Raw genomic sequence first — 24,937 nt, 5'->3', positions numbered from 1 at the left:
AGCCTTCAAAGAGCTGAAGGACGAGCTGACATCCACACCCGTGAATGTCTGGGGACGGCACTCTGACTCAGGCTGGCGCCTCAGTTAGTGTAGCTTAGACCCGTGCTGCGTTCAAGAAGGGCTGGAACGACAAGGTTATGTGTATGACCAACGTGTCGTTGCCCAGCGTTTCTCACAGAATGCGGCAGTTTTTCCTCCCCCTTTCGAGGGGGGCCACTGTGGGCTGTCCCACCACTTCAATGTTGGGGGACATAGAGGAATACAGGTCCTACCTACTGTCTGCACCACAGCGTCGCACTCTCCCGCTCTCAGAGCATTATTGGGAGTGGCATTAAAACTGCACCCTCTCCCCCTGGCTAAGCCAGACGCTGGAGAAGGGTTATGCCATCCAGTTTCACCGAACTCCTCCCCCATTTTCGGGAGTGGTGGAAACGGTGATGAAGACGCCAGAGAAAGTAACCGCTCTTATGAAAGAGATTGCGGAACTTTTGGCAAAGGAGGCGGTCACAGTATTTCCCCAGGAGCAACGGAACAAGGGATCCCCAGGAGCAACGGAACAAGGGATCCCCAGGAGCAACGGAACAAGGGATCCCCAGGAGCAACGGAACAAGGGATCCCCAGGAGCAACGGAACAAGGGATCCCCAGGAGCAATGGAATTTTAGCACTACTTCCTCGTGCCAAATACACGGGGGGGGGGGGGGGGGGATGAGGCCAATATTGGATTTACGCACTCTCAACGAGAGCGTAGCCAAACGGCCCTTTCCAATGCTTACGACAAAGCGTCTGCTGGACTGTATCCACAACATAGCATAGACCTAAATGACGCATACTTCCAAGTGCCGGTGCATCCTCGTCACAGGAAGTTCCTGCGTTTTGCCTTTCAAGCAAATGCGTGGAGGCGTCAATAAAGCCGTTGCGTCGTCAGATAATATAGCTGTTGGCCTACCTAGACAACCTACTGGTTCACACGGCGAAGGCGCATTTCGGCACAACACTCTTGAGTCTCATGTCGTCTGCCCACTTTGAGAGTCCGTTGGGACTCCTGCACATTGTCACCTCTACTTCCTCTCCGGCCTCTAGGTCATCAGGCTGCTGATTATCCCGCACACCTGTCACCATCGTCAAGCGCACCAGCGCCTCATGACACTCACCTGGACTCCATCACCTCCTTGATTATTTTCCCTGTATCTGTCACTCCCCTTGGTTCTTTCCTTTCCTTGGTTCTTTCCTTTCCTTGGCTCTTTCCTCATTGACTCTGTTTTCATGTCGGTGCGCTGTTTGTGTTACGTGCTTATTTATTAAAACACTCACTCCCTGTACTTGCTTCCCGACTCTCAGCGCACTCGTTACACACATGCGGTGAATGGAATGTGTTTTTCACATGCTAAGCAGCGCCCACCCTCCACCATTAAGGTGCTCGCGGTGGCGATTTCAGCTTGTCATGAGAGGTTTTTGGCAGAGACACTGTCTTCAGCCAACCCCTAGCGAAACGTTTCCCTATTGGGAACGCGGTGGCCTAGGCCGGTGTCTAGGGCCACGCTTCCTCAGTGGGATTTGACTTTGGTATTCGAAGCGCGTTGAGCCGCCGTTCGGGCAATTGAATTAAATCCCCCTCAAGATGTCAAAACTCTCTAGCTCAGTCTGTATTCAGGGTAACTGATGGAAGGACTTGAACTAAGAGGAAAGATGCAGGACCAATGGGCATGGTTCACATTAGGTCCGCTCTATTCTATGAGAGAGACATGTGAGTCATGTTTTTTACATTTTAAAATTGTATTTATTTTATTGAATATCCGAAACATACAATATACTTGCAGTGAAGCCGCTCAACAACTACACCATACCAGTCATCCAACAGATTCCCATTCAGAGCGACACACAGAAGCATCCAGGGTCAATGCCCTGCTCAAGGGCACGTTGAGAGATCTCCCACCAGGCCAAAAAACGTGAACCCGAACCCTCCAAGATCCCCACACAGTTCCCCAATAGCTGTCCCTCAACCATTCGAGAACCATTCGAGAAAGAATATTTTTTTTAAATACAATTAATTACATTCCCCAACCTCAAGAACCCCCAAATGCATCAACAACTAAGAGAATGAACTAAAGAGAAAAAAGAGACAGAAGAAAACAGCAATAAAAAAAATAAAATAACATAAAAACTAAAAAACAAAACAAAGGATATCAAGGACAACCAAAATCATAACAGCAATGCCAACTGTATATGATTGTGTGCATGTTTGGCACTAATACGTGTGTGTTCTTGTATGCGTTTATTTGAATGAGAGTGTGTGTATAAGCATGTGTACAAACACCTGCACGGCATCAGCCTCAGGCAAACTGGCATTAGCTGTAAAAACACTGCCCCTCAGTGTCATTCAAACATACTTTTTATTATGTTTTATTTTGACTTTATTTTGGACTTTTATCTTTGACCATCATTCTATCTCCCGCACAGCAACTATACTCCCACTTGTCTCCAATTCCACATCCCAACCCTCGGCTTCCCTCAGCCCATCCCACCTATCTCTGCAGGCCACTCTCTTCAGATTTCTACACAACATATATCTTTCAACTATGCTGTGATGTTTAACGTACAATTTCAATCTATCTAATCGAATAGAATCCACAGATTGCAAGTTGAAAATAAATAATTTAACTAAGAGTATTAGTAATTGACTGACCAGAAACAGGCTACCTAAGGGCAATACCAAAATAAATGATCTAATGACTCTGTATCCTCACAACAAAATCTGCAAAGCTTCGATGATTTTATGCCCCAAATATTCAACATTTTGTTGGTGGCAAGAATTCTACATAATAATTTTACCTGAAAAGCACGAAGTCTTGAATCTTACGTTTGAATCTTACGCTTTAGAAGCTTCTGATAGGCTAATTGACATCATTTGAGTCAATTGGAGGTGTACCTGTGGATGTATTTCAAGGCCTACTTTCAAACTCAGTGCCTCTTTGCTTGACATCATGGGAAAATCAAAAGTAATCAGCCAAGACTTCAGAAAAAAATTGTAGACCTCCACAAGTTTGGTTCATCCAATTTCCAAACGCCTGTAGGTAACCATGTTCATCTGTACAAACAATAGTACGCAAGTATAACCTTTTGTCAATAGGGGGTGCTATTTGCACTTTGTAATAATTTCGTTCCCAAATTAAACTGCCTCGTACTCAATTCTTGCTCGTACAATATGCATATTATTATTACTATTGGATAGAAAACACTCTCTAGTTTCTAAAACCGTTTGAATTATTTCTCTGAGTGAAACAGAACTCATTCTGCAGCACATTTCCTGTCAGGAAGTGAGATTTCTGAAATCGAGGTCCCTGTTCTAGGGTCAGTTTATAAGTCCCCATGTAAGCTATGGGGCTACATGCACTGCATACGCCTTCCTCTAGATGTCAGTAAGCGGTGAGAATTTGAATGGAGTGGATTGCACCATCTGGGCCACTATAAAAGCTCATGGAACGGAAGTACCGTTCTTTTCAACGGGGCGCCTGGCGCAAGAGGGACATCACAATGGCGTCCTGCAAAAGCTTTCGTTTTAGCAGTTCTATATCTCCGGTCATGTTTTTATTCGTTATAGGTGTTAAAGACATCATAAGGTAGTTAATTTAAACCGACTTATAGCAGTTTATATCAGTTTATTGCGATTTTCTGGGATTTCTTTGTGACGCGTTATCACGAGTTGGACACCTCTCCAGTGGGTGGCTATCGTTAGCTGCTATTTCTACAGGAGAAGAGGACATCTTTCAACCAAAAGACCATTGTTCTGGAGAAAGGACACCTTGCCCAAGATTCTGATGGAAGCTCAGCAAATAGTAAGCAGTCTTTATGCTGTTAATTCGTATTTATGTTGACAAATGTCAAATAATAATTCCGCCATGAATTTCGGTGCGGTCTCGCTTTAGCGCACGCTGTATTGCGCAGTAACGTTAATTTTAAAAATCTAACACAGCGATTGCATTAAGAACTAATTTATCTTTCATTTGCTGTCCAATCTGTATTTTTTAGTCAAGTTTATGAATAGTTTTCGATTAGATTAGGTGCCTCTCCAAGATGGCGCCGGACAGATTGCTTGAAGTTTTGGCCACTAATCACATTGTATAACCACGATTTGTGCCGCTAAATATGCACATTTTCGAACAAACTCTATATGCATTGTGTAATATGATGTTATAGGACTGTCATCTGAAGAATTCTGAGAAGGTTAGTGAAAAAATGAATATATTTTGGTGGTTTATACGTTATCGCTATGTTTGGCTTGAATCAATGCTGTTGTGATGTTTGCTATTGTGGTAAGCTAATATAACGCTATATTGTGTTTTCGCTGTAAAACACTTAGAAAATCTGCAATATTGGCTGGATTCACAAGATCTGTGTCTTTCATCTGCTGTACGCTGTGTATTTTTAAGAAATGTTTTATGATGAGTAATTAGCTAATTCACGTTGCTCTCTGTAGTTATTCTAGTCGATTTGGTGAGAGTTGTGATGGTGGCTGCAATGGTAAACTATGATTTATACCTGAAATATGCAAATTTTTCTAACAAAACATATGCTATACAATAAATATGTTATCAGACTGTCATCTGATGAAGTTGTTTCTTGGTTAGTGGCTATTTACATCTTTATTTGGTCGAATTTGTGGTAGCTACTAATGGAGTAAAAAAATGGTGGAGTAAGAAAGTGGTGTCTTTTGCTAACGTGGTTAGCTAATAGATTTACATATTGTGTCTTCCCTGTAAAACATTTTAAAAATCAGAAATGATGGCTGGATTCACAAGATGTGTATCTTTCATCTGGTGTCTTGGACTTGTGATTTAATGATATTTAGATGCTAGTATTTACTTGTGACGCTATGCTAGGCTATGCTAGTCAGCTTTTTTACTGATGGGGGTGCTCCCGGATCCGGGTTTGGGAGGAACTAGAAGTTAATTGACCCCCCATAAATGTAAAGGACATACAGTTGAAGTCGGAAGTTTACATACACCTCAGCCAAATACATTTAAACTCAGTTTTTCACAATTCCTGACATTTAATCCCTGTCTTAGGTCAGTTAGGATCACCACTTTATTTGAAATGTCAGCTTTTATTTTTTTTCATCACATTTCCAGTGGGTCAGAAGTTTACATACACTCAATTAGTATTTGGTAGCATTGCCTTTAAATTGTTTACCTTGGGTCAAATGTTTCGGGTAGCCTTCCACAAGCTTCCCACAATACATTGGGAGAATTTTGGCCCATTCCTCTTGACAGAGCTGGTGTAACGGAGTCAGGTTGGTAGGCTTCCTTGCTCGCACACGCTTTTTCAGTTCTGCCCACAAATTGTCTATAGGATTGAGGGCAGGGCTTTGTGATGGCCACTCCAATACCTTGTCTTTGATGTCCTTAAGCCATTTTGCCACAACTTTGGAAGTATGCTTGGGGTCATTGTCCATTTGGAAGACCCATTTCTGACCAAGCTTTAACTTCCTGACTGATGTCTTGAGATGTTGCTTCAATATATCCACATAATTTTCCTTCCTCATGATGCCATCTATTTTGGTTCACAGTTGGGATGGTGTTACTCAGCTTGCAAGCCTCCCCTTTTTCCTCTTAACATAATGATGGTCTGTAGCCCGATGGCTTACATGGGGACTTATAAACTGACCTCAGAACAGGGACCTCGATTTCTGAAATCTCACTCCCTGACAGGAAATGTGCTGCAGAATGAGTTCTGTTTCACTCAGAGAAATAATTCAAACGGTTTTAGAAACTAGAGAGTGTTTTCTATCCAATAGTAATAATAATATGCATATTGTACGAGCAAGAATTGAGTACGAGGCAGTTTAATTTGGGAACTCATTTTTACAAAGTCGAAATGGCGCCCCCATAGGCTCAAGAGGTTAAGGAAGACAATTTCTTCTGCAAACCTCTGGAAACCAGGACAGAAACCAGGACAGAGGATATTTTTAAAGTACTGGACAGTTTTGTGACATCAAATGGACTTTGGCGGTCAAGGTGTGTTGGTATCTGTACTGATGGTGCAAAAGCCATGACAGAGAGACAGTGGAGTGGTAACGCACGTGCAAGCAGTTGCTCCCGACGCTACTTGGGTACACTGCAGCCTCCACCGAGAGGCTCTTGCTGCCAAGGGAATGCCTGACAGCTTCAAAGATTTTTTGGACACTACATTGAAAATGGTTAACTTTGTTAAAGTAAGGCCCCTGAACTCTTGTGTATTTTCTGCACTATGCAATGATATGGGCAGCAACCATGTAATGCTTTTACAACATACAGAAGTGCGCTGGTTATCAAGGGGCAAAGTATTGACAAGTTTTTTTAAAATTGAGAGACAAGCTTCAAGTCTTCTTTACTGAACATTATTTTCACTTGTCTGACCGCTTGCATGTTGACGAGTTTCTCACACGACTGGCCTATCTGGGTGATGTTTTTTCTCGCCTGAATGATCTGAATCAAGGATTACAGGGACTTTCCCAACTATTTTCAATGTGCGGGACAAAATTGAGGCTATGATTAAGAAGTTGGAGTTCTTCTATGTCTGCTTTAACAAGGACGACAACACAGTTCTTTCCATCATTGTTAGATTTTTTGTGTGCAAATGAACTAAAGCTTATGGACAATGTCAAATATGATAAAGCGAAGCACCTGAGTGAGTTGAGTGCGCAGGTAGTTTCCCGAAACGGATGAGACAAACAACTGGACTCGTTATCCATTTCATGCCCTGCCTTCAGTCCACTTACTGATATCTGAACAAGAGAGCCTCTTGAAATTGCAACAAGCAGTTCTGTGAAAATGGAATCTAATCAGGAGCCACCGCCAGAATTCTGGATTGGGCTCCGCTCAGAGTATCCTGCCTTGTTGCAAATCGCGCTGTTAAGACACTGATGCCCTTTGCAACCACGTACCTATGTGAAAGTGGATACTCGGCCCTCATTAGCATGAAAACTAAATACATGCACAGACTGTGTGTGGAAACTGATTTTAGACTGAGACTCTCTCCAATACAACCCAACATTGCATAGTTATGTGCATCCTTTCAAGCACACCCTTCTCATTAACCTGTGGTGAGTTATTCACAATTTTCGATGAACAAATAAGGTTTCATATGTAAGATGGTTAAATAAAGAGCAAAATTATTGATTATTATTATATTATTATTTGTGCTCTGATCCTATAAGAGCTCTTTGTCACTTCCCACGAGCCGGGTTGTGACAAAAACTCACACTCATTCTTATGTTTAATAAATGTATCGTATGTGTGTGTGGCAGGCTTACAATGATGGCAAAAAACAACATTTGAGAGTGCGCTGACCCTGGTGCTAGAGGAGGTACGTAGCTGGAGGTTGAATGTTTGAAGGGGTACGGGACTATAAAAAGTTTGGGAACCACTGCAACAGGACAACAACCCTAAGCACACAGCCAAAACAACGCAGTAGTGGCTTCGGGACAAGTCTCTGAATGTCCTTGAGTGGCCCAGCCAGAGCCCAGACTTGAACCCGATCGAACATCTCTGGAGAGACCTGAAAATAGCTGTGCAGCAACTCTTCTCATCCAACCTGCCAGAACTAGAGAGGATCTGCAGAGAAGAATGGGAGAAACTCTCCAAATATAGCTGTGCCAAGCTTGTAGCGCCATACCCAAGAAGGCTCGATGCCGTAATCTCTGCCAAAGGTGCTTCAACAAAGTACTGAGTAGAGGGTCTGAATACTTGTGATATTTCATTATTATTATTTATTTTATAGATTTACACACCAAAAAAAAAGGTTATTGCTTTGTTATTATGGGGTAAAATGTGTACATTGATGAGGGGGAATTTTTTTAAATCAATTTTAGAGCAAGGCTGTAACGTAACAAAATGTAGAAAAAATCAAGGGGTCTGAATACTCCGAAAGCACTGTATATTCATGAACATCTATTCATAGACATACATATACACAGAGTGTACAAAACATTACTAACACCTTTCCCTAATATTGAGTTGCACCCTCTTTTGCCCTCAGAACAGCCTCAATTCGTCTGGGCATTGATTACAAGGTGTCGAAAGCATTCCACAGGGATGCTGGCCCACGTTGACTCCAATGCTTGCCACAGTTGTGTCAAGTTGGCTGGATGTCTTTTTGGTGGTGGACCATTCTTGATACACACGGGAAACTGTTAAACTTCTTATGGCTGCAATCCCGTTAACGGGATCGATATGACAACAGCCATTGAAAGTGCAGGGCGCCAAATTCAAACAACAGAAATCTCACAATTAAAATTCCTCAAACATACATGTATCTTATACCATTTCAAAGTTAATCTTGTTGTTAATCCCACAAGTGTCCGATTTCAAATAGGCTTTTCAGCGAAAGCACCACAAACGATTATGTTAGGTCACCGCAAAATCACAGACAAACAGTCATTTTTCCAGCCAAAGACAGGAGTCACAAAAAGCAGAAATAGAGATAAAATGAATCACTAACCTTTGATGATCTTCATCAGATGACACTCATAGGACTTCATGTTACACAATACATATATGTTTTGTTCGATAAAGTTAATATTTATATCCAAAAACCTCAGTTTACATTGGCGCTGTGTTCAGAAATGCCTCCAAAATATCCTGAGAAATTGCAGAGAGCCAAATAACATAAATACTCATCATAAACTTTGATGAAAGATACATGTTTTACATAGAATTAAAGATACACTTGTTCTTAATGCAACCGCTGTGTCAGATTTCAAAAAGCTTTACGGCAAAAGCACAATATTCAATAATCTGAAAACAGCGTTCAGCCACAAAAGCAAGCCATACAGTTACCCACCAAATTGTGCAGTCAACAAAACTCATAAAAGGCATTATAAATCTTCACTTACCTTTGCTGATCTTCGTCGGAATGCACTCCCAGGATTCCCACTTCCACAAGAAATGTTTGTTTTGTTCGGTAATGTCCATCATTTATGTCCAAATAGCTATTTTTGTTAGCGTGTTTGGTAAACAAATCCAACGTCAGGAAGCGCGTTCACTAAAAGCTGACGAAATGTCCAAAAGTTCCGTAACAGTCAGTAGAAACATGTCAAACGATGTATTGAATCAATCTTTAGAATGTTTTTAACATACATCTTGAATAACGTTCCAACCGGAGAATTACATTGACTTCAGATGAGCGATGGAACAGAGCTCCATCTCATGTGAACGCGCATGGTTAGAGCATGGTCAGGTCATGGCAGACCTGACTAATTCCCCTCTCATTCGGCCTCCCTTCCCAGTAGAGGCATCAGACAAGGTTCTACAGACTGTTGACATCTAGTGGAAGCCGTAGGAAGTGCAAACTCATCCATATCTCGCTGTGAATTCAATAGGATCTTGGTTGAAAATCGACCAGACTCAGAATTCCAACTTCCTGTTTGGATTTTTTCTCAGGTTTTTGCCTGCCATATGAGTTCTGTTATACTCACAGACATCATTCAAACAGTTTTAGAAACTTCAGAGTGTGTTCTATCCAATATGAATAATAATATGCATATATTAGCAACTGGGACTGAGGAGCAGGCAGTTTACTATGGGCACCTCTGTGCACCTTTCATCCAAGCTACTCAATACTGCCCCTGCAGCCATAAGAAGTTTTAAGCTGGAAAAACCCAGCAGTGTTGCTGTTATTGGCACAAACCGGTGCACCTGGCACCTACTACCATACTCTGTTCAAAGGCACTTAAATATTTTGTCTTGCCCATTCAACCTCTGAATGGTACACGTACACAATCCATGTCTCAATTGTCTGATGGCTTAAAAATCCTTATTTAAGCTGACTCCTCTTCATCTACACTGATTGAAGTGGATTTAACAAATTACATCAATGAGGGATCATAGCTTTCACCTGAATTCACCTGGTCAGTCTATGTCATGGAAAGAGCAGGTGTTTCTTCATGTTTTGTATACTCAGTGTATAAACTCAGATAATAAGATTGATAATGCTGTTATGAGTGTATACACTCAGATAATAACAGATTGATAATGCTGGCTAGATAGGTTACAGCAAACTATCAGACCACTACTTATGACAGAACTTTGATTACAATACAGCTACAGTATGTCAAGGGGCAGGGCTCCAGACTGCGACTATTTAATCCCATTTTGCGACCCTTTGACTTGGCTATGCAAGTAAAATGTTGAAATGGTAGCATCAGCTGAACATCCATTAGATGGTCACCTCTCTCAAAAGTTTCAAAATGCCTCATTTTTTGGGTGGCTAAAACATGATTTTGTCAAAAAGTAAACAAAGTGCATTATCCTCACAGTTCCTGTAATGAAAGTGTCTGCTGCTGCTGCTGCTGTGACTAGCGAGTCGCTCTCTTTCCCTCTCCCCCAATGTGCACCAGGAGAGAGAAAAAAGGCTTCTGATTGGATAACATTTCAAAATCCAATTGTTCGGGAAATTCACAGCTTTGGAAGCAACTACTGTTGTTCTCAGCTTTCTGTGGGTATATTTTTTATTTGTTATCTCTTAATATTGAGCTCAATAGCAACTATTTTACAACTGAGATATTTGATATCACTTTGAGATACAAAGTGCGGAAAATTCACAATTGCAGAACGGCCCCCAAAAAGTTTTTTTTAAGACGTTCATTATATTTAGTGTTAGCGAGTTAATGTGTTTTGAGTTTTCACTTCCTCATGTGTTTGAATTAGCCCCCAAATAAATGTACCTACGATATTAGTGCACATAAAGATGTAGGCAAATTCATCTCTGGAGCCCTATTTTAACAGTAAAATATAACAACAATAACCTATTGTCAAACCACAATTCATGACTATCACTAGTTTAGGTTGCACATCAAAATATCTTGAATCATGCATTCCTGCTTTCTTGAATAGTCTATAATCTCAGTAGTCTATAACACAGTCTAAAGCACTGTGAATGGCTTCATAAGGTGATTACAAATTGTTCCTATTGTGTGATGCTGAGGGGAAAAATTGGTGTGACCAAATCATGTGCTGCCACCAACTGAAAATGTGAGTGGCACCAGTGCCACCAGGGGAAAATGTTTGTCTGGAACCCTGTCAAGGGTATCATGTGTTCTTCTGCCAATTTGGCTGTTTGGAAGAGAATCTTGTGATAAGATGTTTTGCAGAGAAACATATTGGTAGGACAAGGCTATGTATGTTTGTGCAGTGATTTAGGTTTACTATAGGTTAATGAGGCAATCAAAATGTGATGTGACTAAAATGAAAGGGCATTTAGTTGACTAAAATGGCCCACTATTTTCATAATTTTGACAATAACTACACAGAATCATTATTCTAAAGACAAACATGTGAAAGTACAACCTTTTCTCTACGCCCCGTGGCAAAATGTTGTACTCGCAAGGTGTGCCAAAAGGCAAGGCTCTGACTGCGCGTGTGGGTATGGATATAGGTACACAGATTTTTTTGTGGCTCCCATCCCCAACAAAGTTGCCCATCCCAAACATACATCACTGGTGTTTGGTATCCAGTGATTTTACATTGTGGTTTGTTTACATGGCAGTTATTTGCTGGCTGTATATGTAATGACTGTGCTGTTTCCAACAGGACACGGTGGTCTACGACCGTTTGGCCGACAGTTCCAGGTATAAAGAGATCCCTCTGAAACACCTGGAGCAGTTTGCCACCGAGGCTGAGTGAGGGAACAGCTCCCCCTGTCTACCTAACACACATAGGACTGATTAAAAAAAGTTGAGAAAGGCATTCTTCCTTCCTTTTTCCATTGAGGTAAGCATAGATCTGTAAGTGATTGGATAGGTTTAATGTTACTACCCATTTCCTTTCACCAATCCACTCGATTATTTGATTACTTCAAGGCAGGAAGGTAGGAAGGAGGGATGCGTTTCTGTATTCAAACTTAATATTTTAGTAGATTGCATTGCTTTACCTCTATAAATATACTACCTTCTTGTGAGAGGTTGGCAGAATTGCATTAACATTTCCCTTGTGGAAAAATCTGCATATTTCTCGTTTCTGCAGCTTATAAACCACATCTTTTTTAAATGATGTAACTGAAGAGAAATGCAAAGTAATGGCACTCGCCATGAGCGGACACCTGTTGTGGAATTATTAGGTTACTTAAGCCTTCTGGGTTTACTCGGGTGAGTTGAGAAGTGACGATTATTGTGTAGATAGGGGAGATGGTGGATTGGGGTTAGATGGGGACTGATGTGGTGTGTGTGTCGTCTGTCCATTATGTCTCAGGGCTGCGTACTCTATGCTTTGCTGTGGCTGAGCTCAGCGAGTCATCCTATCAGCAGTGGCTGGAGGTGTTCCACTGGCCAGTGCCCTGCAGAAACGAGCCTTCAAACTGGAGGAGAGCTATGAGCTTATCGAGAAGGTCAGTCTCACACACACATGCCCGTTCGCCCTCGCACAGACACACACACCACATCAGTCCCCATCTAACCCCATACTAACCCCTATCCACCAATCACCATCTTCCCCTATCTCCACAATTATCCTGTAGGTCTGCACCACCAGGTAAAAGTTAGCACAGATTTCTTCACATTTTCAACCCTATGTGGGTCCTAGTGTGGACATTCAGCATATACCGGATAACATTCTCTTGTTCAGCTTTTTTGACAGCCCACTATACCAAGCAGAGCAGGCATAATCAACATGACACCGAATCAAGGTTGAGACAAGCAGTTTCTTAACTTTAATGTTAAAACATTCCAATTTCTTCGCCATTTTAGAAATAATTTTTGCAGCAATCAGGTCCCCAGAAAGGGATTGATCTAGGGACACACCAAGATAAGATACACTCGTTTTAGGTTAAATCTCCTTGCCTGCACAGTTTACCATTATCTTGTCTACCCTACAAACAAAATCGATTTAGTTTTTCCTCCTCTATGTAAACTGTATCCTTCCCTGATATCAGTATGGCTGAATCATATCAGCCAAGATATTCCAATGATGAGCGATCAGCTCTGCAAACAAGATAATTACTGCCTGCTTGGTTCACCCTAAGGACACCAACCCCTTACACAAGGCATCCATTTTAAAACTCTCCACCCATTCCATTGAGTGGTTTGCTGAACACAAATCAGTAGAACCGATTTCAGACCTTCAACTTGATTAAAGGTCCAACGTTTTAGAAATTGAGGCACACTTAACCAGTATGTCTACCACAGAATTTTGCAGCGATACGCCATCCCATCTGGTTTGCGCTTAGTGGGACTATCATTTGTTTTTGAACAGGACAATGACCCAAAACACACCTCCAGGCTGTGTAAGGGCTATTTGACCATGAAGAAGAGTGATGGAGTGCTGCATCAGATGACCTGGCATCCACAATCACCCAACCTCAACCCAATTGAGATGGGAAAGTAAAGTGAAGGGAAAGTAGCCAAGAAGTGCTCTGCATATGTGTGAATTCCTTCAAGACTGTTGGAAAAGCATTCCTCATGAAGCTGGTTGAGAGAATGCAAAGAGTGTGCAAAGCTGTCATCAAGACAAAGGGTGGCTATTTGTGTTATTGTGTTTTTTCATAATTTGGATGTCTTCACTATTATTCTACAATGTAGAAAATAGTAGAAATAAAGAAAAACCCTTGAATGAGTAGGTGTGTCCAAACTTTTGACCGGTACTGTATATAAAACACAGGAAAATAACGTTTTTGACTGCACTGGACCTTTAATGTGGCAGGTGTGATTGCCATAGGGGGAGTAGAACGGATGGAGGTGGACCAGCAGGAGAAATAATGTACATAGCGGGAGTAGCAAGTGAGAGTTGAGACAGTAGGAGGGAGTAGCGGAGGGAATGTCCATAGGAGGAGTAGCAGAGGGAATGTCAATAGGAGGGAGTAGCGGAGGGAATGTCCATAGGACATGATCTGGAAGTGCCAGTCAAACACAGGCGGCCACACTAGTAAATCAAGTGCAGGGCTCCACTGCCGCCAGACCTTCAGCTCTGCCCAAAACAAAATACTCAAATCACTGTGTCAACACAAAAGTTCTGAGAGGAGGGTGCAGGGATGTGATAAGTCCACTAGGTGGCAGTCTGAGAGAAGGGTCATGTCCCAAAATTCCCTCCTTCCTCCTGAAGTGTGCACTTGCTCACTTCTTCCCACGCCAAAAAGCATTGGATTGGTGGAGGAATGGGCTAATGGCAGTTTCCACCATATTTCTAATACCAGTCATTGCATACATCAGGTGAAGTAGAAAATTGGGATGTAGCTATGGTCGAAGGGTTTAGTAACTGTGACCTCAACATGTACTTTTAGAGCAAATCAAAAGGGAAGCACACCACCACATTACATCTCTTTGCAGAACACTCTTGACAAGCTACTCTCGGACAGCTATAACTTGGTCTTCATTGAAATAAGTTATGCACAAACACACCTTGTGGGGTGGCAGGTAGCCTAGTGGTTAGAGCGTTGGGCCAGTAACCGAAAGGTTGCTAGATTGAATCCCCGAGCTGGGCAGTTAACCCACTGTTCCTAGGCTGTCATTGTAAATAAGAATTTGTTCTTAACTGACTTGTCTAGTTAAATTAAGGTTAAATAAAATTGCAAATTAAACCTTATGCCTGTACATTTATTTTGTAGATGTTCGGGTGAATTTTCAGGGGTCGTCTTGATTGAAACCTATTTGCATTCTTGGGTTCAAATAGGCCTACTGTTTGAAATCTTGCTTTAGCCTGGCTGGAATACCTGCAACATTGTGTCAACGTTAAGACAATGTAGCAACATTCTTTAACGCATCCCTCCCCTCTCCGTGGGGTTTCATATGGCTAGTGGGTTACAGATATACTGCAGCTTGGCCTAGGTCACAAAAAGCATCGGGGTCTCCCAGGTACCCCAGGCCCTTTACTAGCAGATAAATCAAATCAAATTTATTTATAAAGCCCTTCTTACATCAGCTGATATCTCAAAGTGCTGTACAGAAACCCAGCCTAAAACCCCAAACAGCAAGCAATGCAGGTGTAGAAGCACGGTGGCTAGGAAAAACTCCCTAGAAAGTCCAAAACCTAGGAAGAAACCTAGAGAGGAACCAGACTATGAGGGGTGGCCAGTCCTCTTCTGGCTGTGCCGGGTGGAGATTATAATAGAACATGGCCAAGGTGTTCAAATGTTCATAGGTGACCAGCAGGGTCAAATAATAATAAATAATAATAATCACAGTAGTTGTCGAGGGTGCAACAAGTCAGCACCTCAGGAGTAAATGTCAGTTGGCTTTTCATAGCCGATCATTCAGAGTATCTCTACCGCTCCTGCGGTCTCTAGAGAGTTGAAAACAGCAGGTCTGGGACAGGTAGCACGTCCGGTGAACAGGTCAGGATTCCATAGCCGCAGGCAGCACGGCCAGGTGGACTGGAAACAGCAAGGAGTCATCAGGCCAGATAGTCCTGAGGCATGGTCCTATGGTTCAGGTCCTCCGAGAGAGAGAAAAAAAAAGAAAAAAGAGAGAAAGAAAGAAAGAGAGAGAGAGAGTTAGAGAGAGCATAACTACTCCAGATATAACAGACTGTCCCTAGCCCCCTGACACATAAACTACTGCAGCATAAATACTGGAGGCTGAGACGGGAGTGGTCGGGATAACGCGTCCCAAAGTCCCTCGCCCGTGACGGCCCCCTCTCTCTCTCTCACACAACCACTGTGCCGTGACTACAACTGGCCCCTAAGTTTCCCCCCTATTCCTGCCCCCCTCACCCTAACCCCAAATCCCCTAATCCATTCCCCAGCGTTGGAGGGGTGGAAAAACAAGCGCAGCAGACTCGAGTGAAAAAACAGGGAGTAAATGAATGAGTGACACAGTCCAACCCCTCGCATGATGTTGTAAAGCCCCTTCTCTTGTCAGATTTTCTCCTTCTTATTACCACATTTTTTGTTCTCTTCCTCTATAGAACGTGCATGTTCTAGGGGCCACGGCCATCGAGGACAAGCTTCAGGACAAGGTGCCTGAGACTATTGAGACCCTGATGAAGGCTGACGTCAAGATCTGGATTTTGACTGGGGACAAGCAGGAGACGGCCATCAACATTGGTAAGACTGGACAAAGAGTCGAAGTGGACCATAAGAAAGAGATCTGACCAGAAAACATCAAAATAACATCAAAATGATGTCCTTCCCTGACATTGTGAAATGAAACATCTATACCTGATTGTGATCTGGGTAGGTGATGTCTCTACGACCAGGAAGACAGTTGAGATGAGAAAATGACGCCATTAAGACGTTTCCTGTGGATATAATTCCCGCATCAGCCACATTGTTGTTGTATTTTATGTCCCTTTGGATAAAAGGATCCGATAAATGACCATATTATATTTTATTAGCTTACTTTTGAACAATATCCCAGGTATGAGTAGCTAATTTCAAGATTGGCATACATTTAGAGCACTCGAAAAACAGGCACGGATTAATTAATCATAAAAGTGTTCATTCAGATGTAGACACACAGGTGAGACGGTAAGGAAACGAGACATATCCTGGGCAGCCAGCGCAGTCAGCACTGTGGCCATTCCTCATGGAATGCAAAACGGTGTATTGACAAGCAGATTTTCTCTATAAAAGTTGGCAGCACAACTCGCTTCAAAATGCACGTGATGTGTTGCTACACCACATGGCATGGACAGGAATAACATAAGTATGTACACATACACACACACCCCCTCTCACATACATACCTGTCAGCCACAGGGGTTCCAACGTTACCGCTGCTGTCAACGCACCAGAGAGCTGACGTTAGGCATGTGCACCCTCCCCATGTTCCCCCTCAAAGCGCATGGTCACTATAAGTCCTCAGATGTGGCCGTTTTAGTAAAATGGCTAAGAATGTGCCGGCCTCGCTTAGCTAGCAAGTTAGCAAACCAAATGCATAGCTGGAGCCCTGAGCTGAAGATAATTTCTTTGGCACATCTTAGATAGTTAAGCAGTGTTGTAGCAACCACAAAAGTAAATAAATGCATGTTTTTGACAGTACTGAAAATCATACCGTGGGTATTTCAAAATGTATACGGTATTCTACCCAAGCCTGTTTTCTCCCTCCTCCTCCTCTTCCTCTGCCTGAAAATAAAACACCCTCTGCCTAGGTTGGTGGTTCACCTTTTGTGGCGAAGGGGGGCTGACGAACTAGACTCTGTCCCGTTCTCCGTGTTCTTCTGTTCCCAGCCTGCTTGTGGCAGCCGATGTCGTGAAAAGGCAACGCAAACACTGGCCTACCCTAACAACCCACTGGCCTACCCTAACAACCCACTGGCCTACCCTAAGAACCCACTGGCCTACCCTAACAACCCACTGGCCTACCCTAACAACCCACTGGCCTACCCTAACAACCCACTGGCCTACCCTAACAACCCACTCTCTCCTCAACTACACCCTAACCTCACCATGCCCAGATTAAGTTGAGTGCCACCCCCACCCTCCCCCCTAAAGCCCACTGCCCCGGCAGCAACTTTTTACCCCTTTTTTCTCCCCAATTTTGTGATATCCAATTGGTAGTTACAGTCTTGTCCTATCGCTGCAACTCCCGTACGGACTCGGGAGAGGCGAAGGTTGAGAGCCATGTGTCCTCCGAAACACGACCCTGCCGAGCCGCACTGCTTTTTAACACACTGCTCGCTTAACCCGGAAGCCAGCCTCACCGTACAGCTGGTGAACGAAGTCAGCTTGCAGGCACCTGGCCCCCCAGAAGGAGTCGCTAGAGCGCGATGGTACAAGGAAATCCCGGCCGGCCAAACCCTCCCATAACCTGGATGTGTATGTGTGTGTATGTGTGTGTGTGTGTGTGTGTGTGTGTGTGTGTGTGTGTGTGTGTGTGTGTGTGTGTGTGTGTGTGTGTGTGTGTGTGTGTGTGTGTGTGTGTGTGTGTTCAAGCACATGTGTGTGTGTGTGTAATTCTCTCTCAGACACAGTCCCACCCAAACACTCATGCAGATCTAGGTTTTATGGTAAGCCCTCAAATTGAAACAGGAGTCATTTCCAAGCTTGACGAAGACCACAGATGTTCCACTCTGATATTGCCGCTCACTAGGGAGCCATGTTTAACAAACAAAGGTCTAACTGCCCCCTTAAAACAGAAAACAGACATGTAACCCGGAGAATTAGTCTTGTCTTTATAGACTTTGATGGACTCAATACTGTTACTGTGCACCTAATGAAGTTCCAAGAATTTGTTGTCTTTTTCATCCCATTGGTACTTAAGCTAATAACATCGAAGTAAACAGAGAGCTCAATTTCAGGAGGGAGTACATATAACATATTACTTCTCCTACATTTGCTCTTTTGTATTAAAGTTTATTTTAAAAAGATAATCATAATACAGTAATCATAATACAGTGTATTCGGAAAGTATTCAGACCCCTTGACCTTTTCCATATTTTGTTACGTTACAGCCTTAATCTAAAATTGATTAAATCGTTTTTTCCCCTCATCAATCTACACACAATACCCCATAATGACAAAGCAGAAACAGGGTTTTAGAAATGTTTGCAAGTAAACACAAACAATAAACTGATTTCACATTTACATAAGTATTCAGACCCCTTTACTCAGTACTTTGTTAAAGCACTTTTGGCAGCGATTACAGCCTTGAGTCTTCTTCGGTATGACGTTACAAGCTTGGCACACCTGTATTTGGGAAGTTATCCCATTCTTCTCTGCAGATCCTCTCAAGCTCTGTCAGGTTGGATGGGGAGCATTGCTGCACAGCTATTTTCAGGTCTCTCCAGAGATGCTCGGTAAGGTTTCTAGTCTGGGCTCTGGCTGGGCCACACAAGGACATTCAGAGACTTGTCCCGAAGCCACTCCTGCGTTGTCTTAGCTGTGTGCTCAGGGTCATTGTCCTGTTGGAAGGTGAACCTTCACCCCAGTCTGACGTCCGGAGCGCTCTGGAGCAGGTTTTCATCAAGGATCTCTCTGTATTTTGCTCCGTTCATCTTTGCCTCAATCCTGACTAGTCTCCTAGTCCCTGCCACTGAAAAACATCCCCACAGCATGATGCTGCCACCACCATGTTTCACCGTAGGGATGGTGCCAGGTTTCCTCCAGACGTGACTCTTGGCATTCAGGCCAAAGAGTTCAATCTAGGTTTCATCAGACCGGAGAATCTTGTTTTTAGATCTTAAGGTGCCTTTAGTTGCCTTTTTAGCAAACTCCAAGTGGGCTGCCATGTGCCTTTTACTGAGGATCCTTCCGTCTGGCCACTCTACCATGAAGGCCTGATTGGTGGAGTGCTGCAGAGATGGTTGTCCTTCTGGAAAGTTCTCCCACCTCCACAGAGGAACTCTAGAGCTCTGTCAGTGACCATCGGGTTCTTGGTCACCTCCCCGACCAAGGCCCTTCTCTCCCGAATGCTCAGTTTAGCAGGGCGGCCAGCTCTAGGAAGAGTATTGGTGGTTCCAAACTTCTTCCATTTAAGAATGATGGAGGCCACTGTGTTCTTGGGAACCTTCAATGCTACAGACATTTTTTGGTATCCTTCTCCAGATCTGTGCCTTGACACAATCCTGTCTCGGCTCTCTACAGACAATTCCTTCGACCTCATGGCTTGGTTTTTGCTCTGACATGCACTGTGAACTGTGGGACCTTATATAGACAGGTGTGTGCCTTTCCAAATCATTTCCAATCAATTGAATTTACCAAATCAAGTTGTAGAAACATCTCAAGGATGATCAATGGAAACAGGATGCACCTTCGAGTCTCATAGTAAAGGGTGTGAATACTTATGTAACTAAGGTATTTCTGTTTTTTATTTGTAATAAATGTGCAAACATTTTGAAAAACCTGTTTTCACTTTGTCTTTATGGGGTTTTGAGTGTAGATTGCTGAGGATTTTTTTTGTTTTTATCAATTTTTTTCCATGTGGAAAAAATATAATGCATGATGGCATGAACAATCTTTTTCTTCATGACTTTAGTATGTTAGATGTTTGATGTTTGCACAAGATGACATTGCAGCTCATCTCTTGTTTCACTTGTCTCTCTCCAGGATACTCCTGCAAACTTCTGACCAAGAATATGGGCATTCTGGTGATAAACGAAGACACAATTGACGTGAGTACAGCAGACTGAAGATCTGTTTTCAATCTACATTATTATTATTATAACATTGAACAGGGGATGTGCTATAGTAACTGCGTAGGTCTATAGTGTGAACAGGGCCGTATGCATTTGTGCACACTGTAGCAAACCGCAGCAAAACTAGTGTCTTATCGGACAAGTTCAGGTAGTCCCTCTCCGTTTAGGTCATTTTTCTTCCATTTGTTAGTGAATAGAACCCTATAATACAGTCCCTTATTACTGTCACGCCCTGACCTTAGAGAGCTTTTTTATTTCTCTATTTAGTTAGGTCAGGGTGTGATTTGGGTGGGCATTCTATGTTTTCTATTTCTTTGTTTTTTGCCGGATATGGTTCCCAATCAGAGGCAGCTGTCTATTGTTGTCTCTGATTGTGAATCATACTTAGGTAGCCTTTTTCCCACCTGGTGGGAAAATTATTATTAATTACCGCAACCACGGTTGCGCCACGGTTGCGTCACGGTTGCGTCACATACTTAGGTAGCCCTTTTCCCACCTGGTTTTGTGGGTAATTATTATTATCTGTGTGTGTTTGTGTGCGCCACGGTTGCGTCACGTTCGGTTTCTGTTTACCTTTTTTTTTTGTGAAGGTTTCACTTTATTAAAAATGTGGAATTACAAGCTGCGCCTTGGCTCATCTATGACGGGGAGTTTGAAGACAGTGATCGTGACAATTACCCTTAAAAGTTATTTTGTTGAACTGTTTTCATGGAAATGTAGTTATTTTAGGATTGTTAGTGTTAATGCTGTCAATCTGCATAATCCAAACGCTCCATCTCAACCCCAATTATAATCATAATCCATCCCTGTGTGTGAAACAAAAACACGAATCTGGTTTGGCTTGTACCCTGGAGCCCGGTCAGAATGTAAAAAACACAGTCTTTGTGCCAAAGGTCGGTAAGTCACCACCACAATTGCCTTGACCGACAATGTAATCCCACTTAAACAGGGCTCGGTGTGTCCCCCAATCAGCTAGTGCTTTTGATGACTATTAGCGACGTATCCTGAAAACTCAGATGAAGGTAGTATAAATGACGGCTTCAGAAGGTTGTAATAGTGCAGAGTTCAGTTCATGCTAGGCACAACTAAGTTTGTTAATTTGTGTTTTTAAAAAGTTTCTAGAAGCGAAGAAGCTGGGTGTTCCATGATGTCATATCCTGTGTTTAATCGATTGGTTGCTTACTGTGTAATCAGTCATAACTTGCCATTGGCTAGTTATGACTGGTTAATCACTTTGTTTTTGTCATGATTTGTATTTGTCGTATTGTGGAATTCCCACCTGGTTTTGTGGGAACATTTACAAAAAAAGGGTCAAAATAGTTGACTAACAAACAATAATATGGTGCATTAAAACTCATTGCAGGAACAAGGCGTAATGTTAACTTTAAACCATAGTGTTTGCCTTAGTGTTTGAAGAAGACTAGTCCTGTCAGCGTGTTGTCAGACAAACTCTGACAAACCACAAATGTGATCTTGCATGTTGCTAAACCAACTACCGTCATAGTCGGTGACGTTGAACTTGGCTTTACTGTTGCTTTCTTTGTTCCTTAGTCTTTTTCTTCCTCTTCTCGTTGTCTTTGGATTCTCTTTCTCTTCTGTAACTGTCACGTTCGTCGTAATGTGGATGAAGAGAGGAAGACCAAGGCGCAGCGTGATACGAATACATTCTTCTATTTATTAATAACGAAACGAAGAACACTTAAACAAACTAATCAAAACAACAAAACGAACGTGAAGCTATATATATATATATACACTGCTCAAAAAAATAAAGGGAACACTTAAACAACACAATGTAACTCCAAGTCAATCACACTTCTGTGAAATCAAACTGTCCACTTAGGAAGCAACACTGATTGACAATAAATTTCACATGCTGTTGTGCAAATGGAATAGACAAAAGGTGGAAATTATAGGCAATTAGCAAGACACCCCCAATAAAGGAGTGATTCTGCAGGTGGTGACCACAGACCACTTCTCAGTTCCTATTCTTCCTGGCTGATGTTTTGGTCACTTTTGAATGCTGGCGGTGCTCTCACTCTAGTGGTAGCATGAGACGGAGTCTACAACCCACACAAGTGGCTCAGGTAGTGCAGCTCATCCAGGATGGCACATCAATGCGAGCTGTGGCAAGAAGGTTTGCTGTGTCTGTCAGCGTAGTGTCCAGAGCATGGAGGCGCTACCAGGAGACAGGCCAGTACATCAGGAGACGTGGAGGAGGCCGTAGGAGGGCAACAACCCAGCAGCAGGACCGCTACCTCCGCCTTTGTGCAAGGAGGAGCACTGCCAGAGCCCTGCAAAATGACCTCCAGCAGGCCACAAATGTGCATGTGTCTGCTCAAACGGTCAGAAACAGACTCCATGAGGGTGGTATGAGGGCCCGACGTCCACAGGTGGGGGTTGTGCTTACAGCCCAACACCGTGCAGGACGTTTGGCATTTGCCAGAGAACACCAAGATTGGCAAATTCGCCACTGGCGCCCTGTGCTCTTCACAGATGAAAGCAGGTTCACACTGAGCACATGAGCACATGTGACAGACGTGACAGAGTCTGGAGACGCCGTGGAGAATGTTCTGCTGCCTGCAACATCCTCCAGTATGACCGGTTTGGCGGTGGGTCAGTCATGGTGTGGGGTGGCATTTCTTTGTGGGGCCGCACAGCCCTCCATGTGCTCGCCAGAGGTAGCCTGACTGCCAATAGGTACCGAGATGAGATCCTCAGACCCCTTGTGAGACCATATGCTGACACATGCACATTTGTGGCCTGCTGGAGGTCATTTTGCAGGGCTCTGGCAGTGCACCTCCTTGCACAAAGGCGGAGGTAGCGGTCCTGCTGCTGGGTTGTTGCCCTCCTATGGCCTCTTCCACGTCTCCTGATGTACTGGCCTGTCTCCTGGTAGCGCCTCCATGCTCTGGACACTACGCTGACAGACACAGCAAACCTTTTTGCCACAGCTCGCATTGATGTGCCATCCTGGATGAACTGCACTACCTGAGCCACTTGTGTGGGTTGTAGACTCCGTCTCATGCTACCACTAGAGTGAAAGCACCGCCAGCATTCAAAAGTGACCAAAACATCAGCCAGGAAGCATAGGAACTGAGAAGTGGTCTGTGGTCACCACCTGCAGAACCATTCCTTTATTGGGGGTGTCTTGCTAATTGCCTATAATTTCCACCTTTTGTCTATTCCATTTGCACAACAGCATGTGAAATTTATTGTCAATCAGTGTTGCTTCCTAAGTGGACAGTTTGATTTCACAGAAGTGTGATTGACTTGGAGTTACATTGTGTTGTTTAAGTGTCCCCTTTATTTTTTTGAGCAGTGTATATATATATATATATATATATATATATATATATATATATATATATATATATATATTTGTTGCTTGCAGACACAAGCAACAAATACATAGACAATAACCCACGAAATACCCAACGGAATATGGCTGCCTAAATATGGTTCCCAATCAGAGACAACTATAATCAGCTGCCTCTAATTGAGAACCAATCTAGGCAACCATAGACATACAAACACCTAGACTAGTAAACACCCCATAAACATACAAAACCCCTAGACAAGACAAAACACATACATCCCCCATGTCACACCCTGACCTAACCAAAATAATAAATAAAACAAAGATAACTAAGGTCAGGGCGTGACAGTAACAACCCACTCTGTTGTGTAAGTTGCCTCTAGTGACCACAGTGCAGATGCCTCTATGTCAAACCCATAGTTGAAGAGATGTCTCGATCCAGAGTGAAGTGAACCCCAGCCAGTCACAGGGCCGGGGCCGAGGTTGGGGCTGGAGGCTCTGACTGTGCCCTGTGGGATGTCGGTCAGCACATAACCAGAGCCCAGAATGCCTTCTTTTGCATGATGTAGAAAACTCAACAGAAGGTGGCCCGGGTGGGCCTCCAGCCGAGCCCCTTTTAACCCTCTTTAAAAGCAGAGCAGTAGAGGGGGAAGAGGTAAGCGGGCCCCTGCAGGGACAGTCTTGTCTGTTGTCGTGGGGGACGGAAAGGAGGAGAAGAAACCACTGCTGCACTCCTCCAGGAGAGGAAGCGAGGGAACAGAGCCGTGGACGGAGGAGGAACCGCTCACTGTGTGTGTCGGAGCAGGAGGGAGGGATGAAGGGAGGGAATGTAGAAAGGGAGGAGGGGATACAGCGATGACGGACGGCCTTCACTCTGTCAACCGGCCGGTTGGCATGATAAATGAAGTGGAGGTAGAGAAGAGAGGACGGCCCCTTTGAAATGTCAGCTCCCATTCTCCTGTGGCTCAAGAGATGCTCATATAAGGTTGTTTGTAAAACATGGAGGAATTATGGAGGAATTATCTCACCCCACCCCTCCATTCGGGCTCAATGAACAGAGGTCCTGCCATCGGTGCTGCTGGGAATTGGAGTTGCTCTTATGTTGCGCCTGAGAGTAATTATTATATTTTTTCCCCCATGTTTACAAGCAGTTATCATGGAGATGGGGACGTGTTCGGCCGGTTGAAGCAGGCTGAAATCTCTTCAGTGCTAAATCTTCCAACCCCCCCGAGACCTGAAGTGAAATGTGCAGGAAGTAGAATCTTCAACTTCAGCTCAGTGACTGAGATAGTCAAAGAGAGTGAACGCGGTGCAAAGGAGCCTAGGATTGCGCTCACGCTTTCAGCTATCAGGGTTTCCATTAGCTGGTAATTGGCAGCTTTTGACTGATAAAATAAATGAAAAGCCGGTAAGTAAAATTATAGCCAGCCATATTGTCCGGAGAGAAAGCGAGAGAGGAGGCTTTGCCTAGGCTACTGTTTATTGCAAAGATTAACACCTTTTTCATTTAAGTAAAATGAACAAAAATATAAACGCAACATGTAAAGTGTTAGTTCCCTGTTTTTCATGAGCTGAAATAAA

At 43.4% G+C, this 24,937-nt stretch overlaps 1 pseudogene; it reads left to right on the top strand.

The window, feature by feature from the left end:
- Positions 1-437: 437 nt before the first annotated feature.
- Positions 438-24,937, top strand: part of LOC120043954 — a 129,421-nt pseudogene continuing 104,921 nt past the window's right edge.

This window comes from Salvelinus namaycush, chromosome 3, assembly GCF_016432855.1.
Source record: "Salvelinus namaycush isolate Seneca chromosome 3, SaNama_1.0, whole genome shotgun sequence".
Taxonomy (NCBI): domain Eukaryota; kingdom Metazoa; phylum Chordata; class Actinopteri; order Salmoniformes; family Salmonidae; genus Salvelinus; species Salvelinus namaycush.
This window is presented reverse-complemented; position numbering and strand designations above follow the sequence as displayed.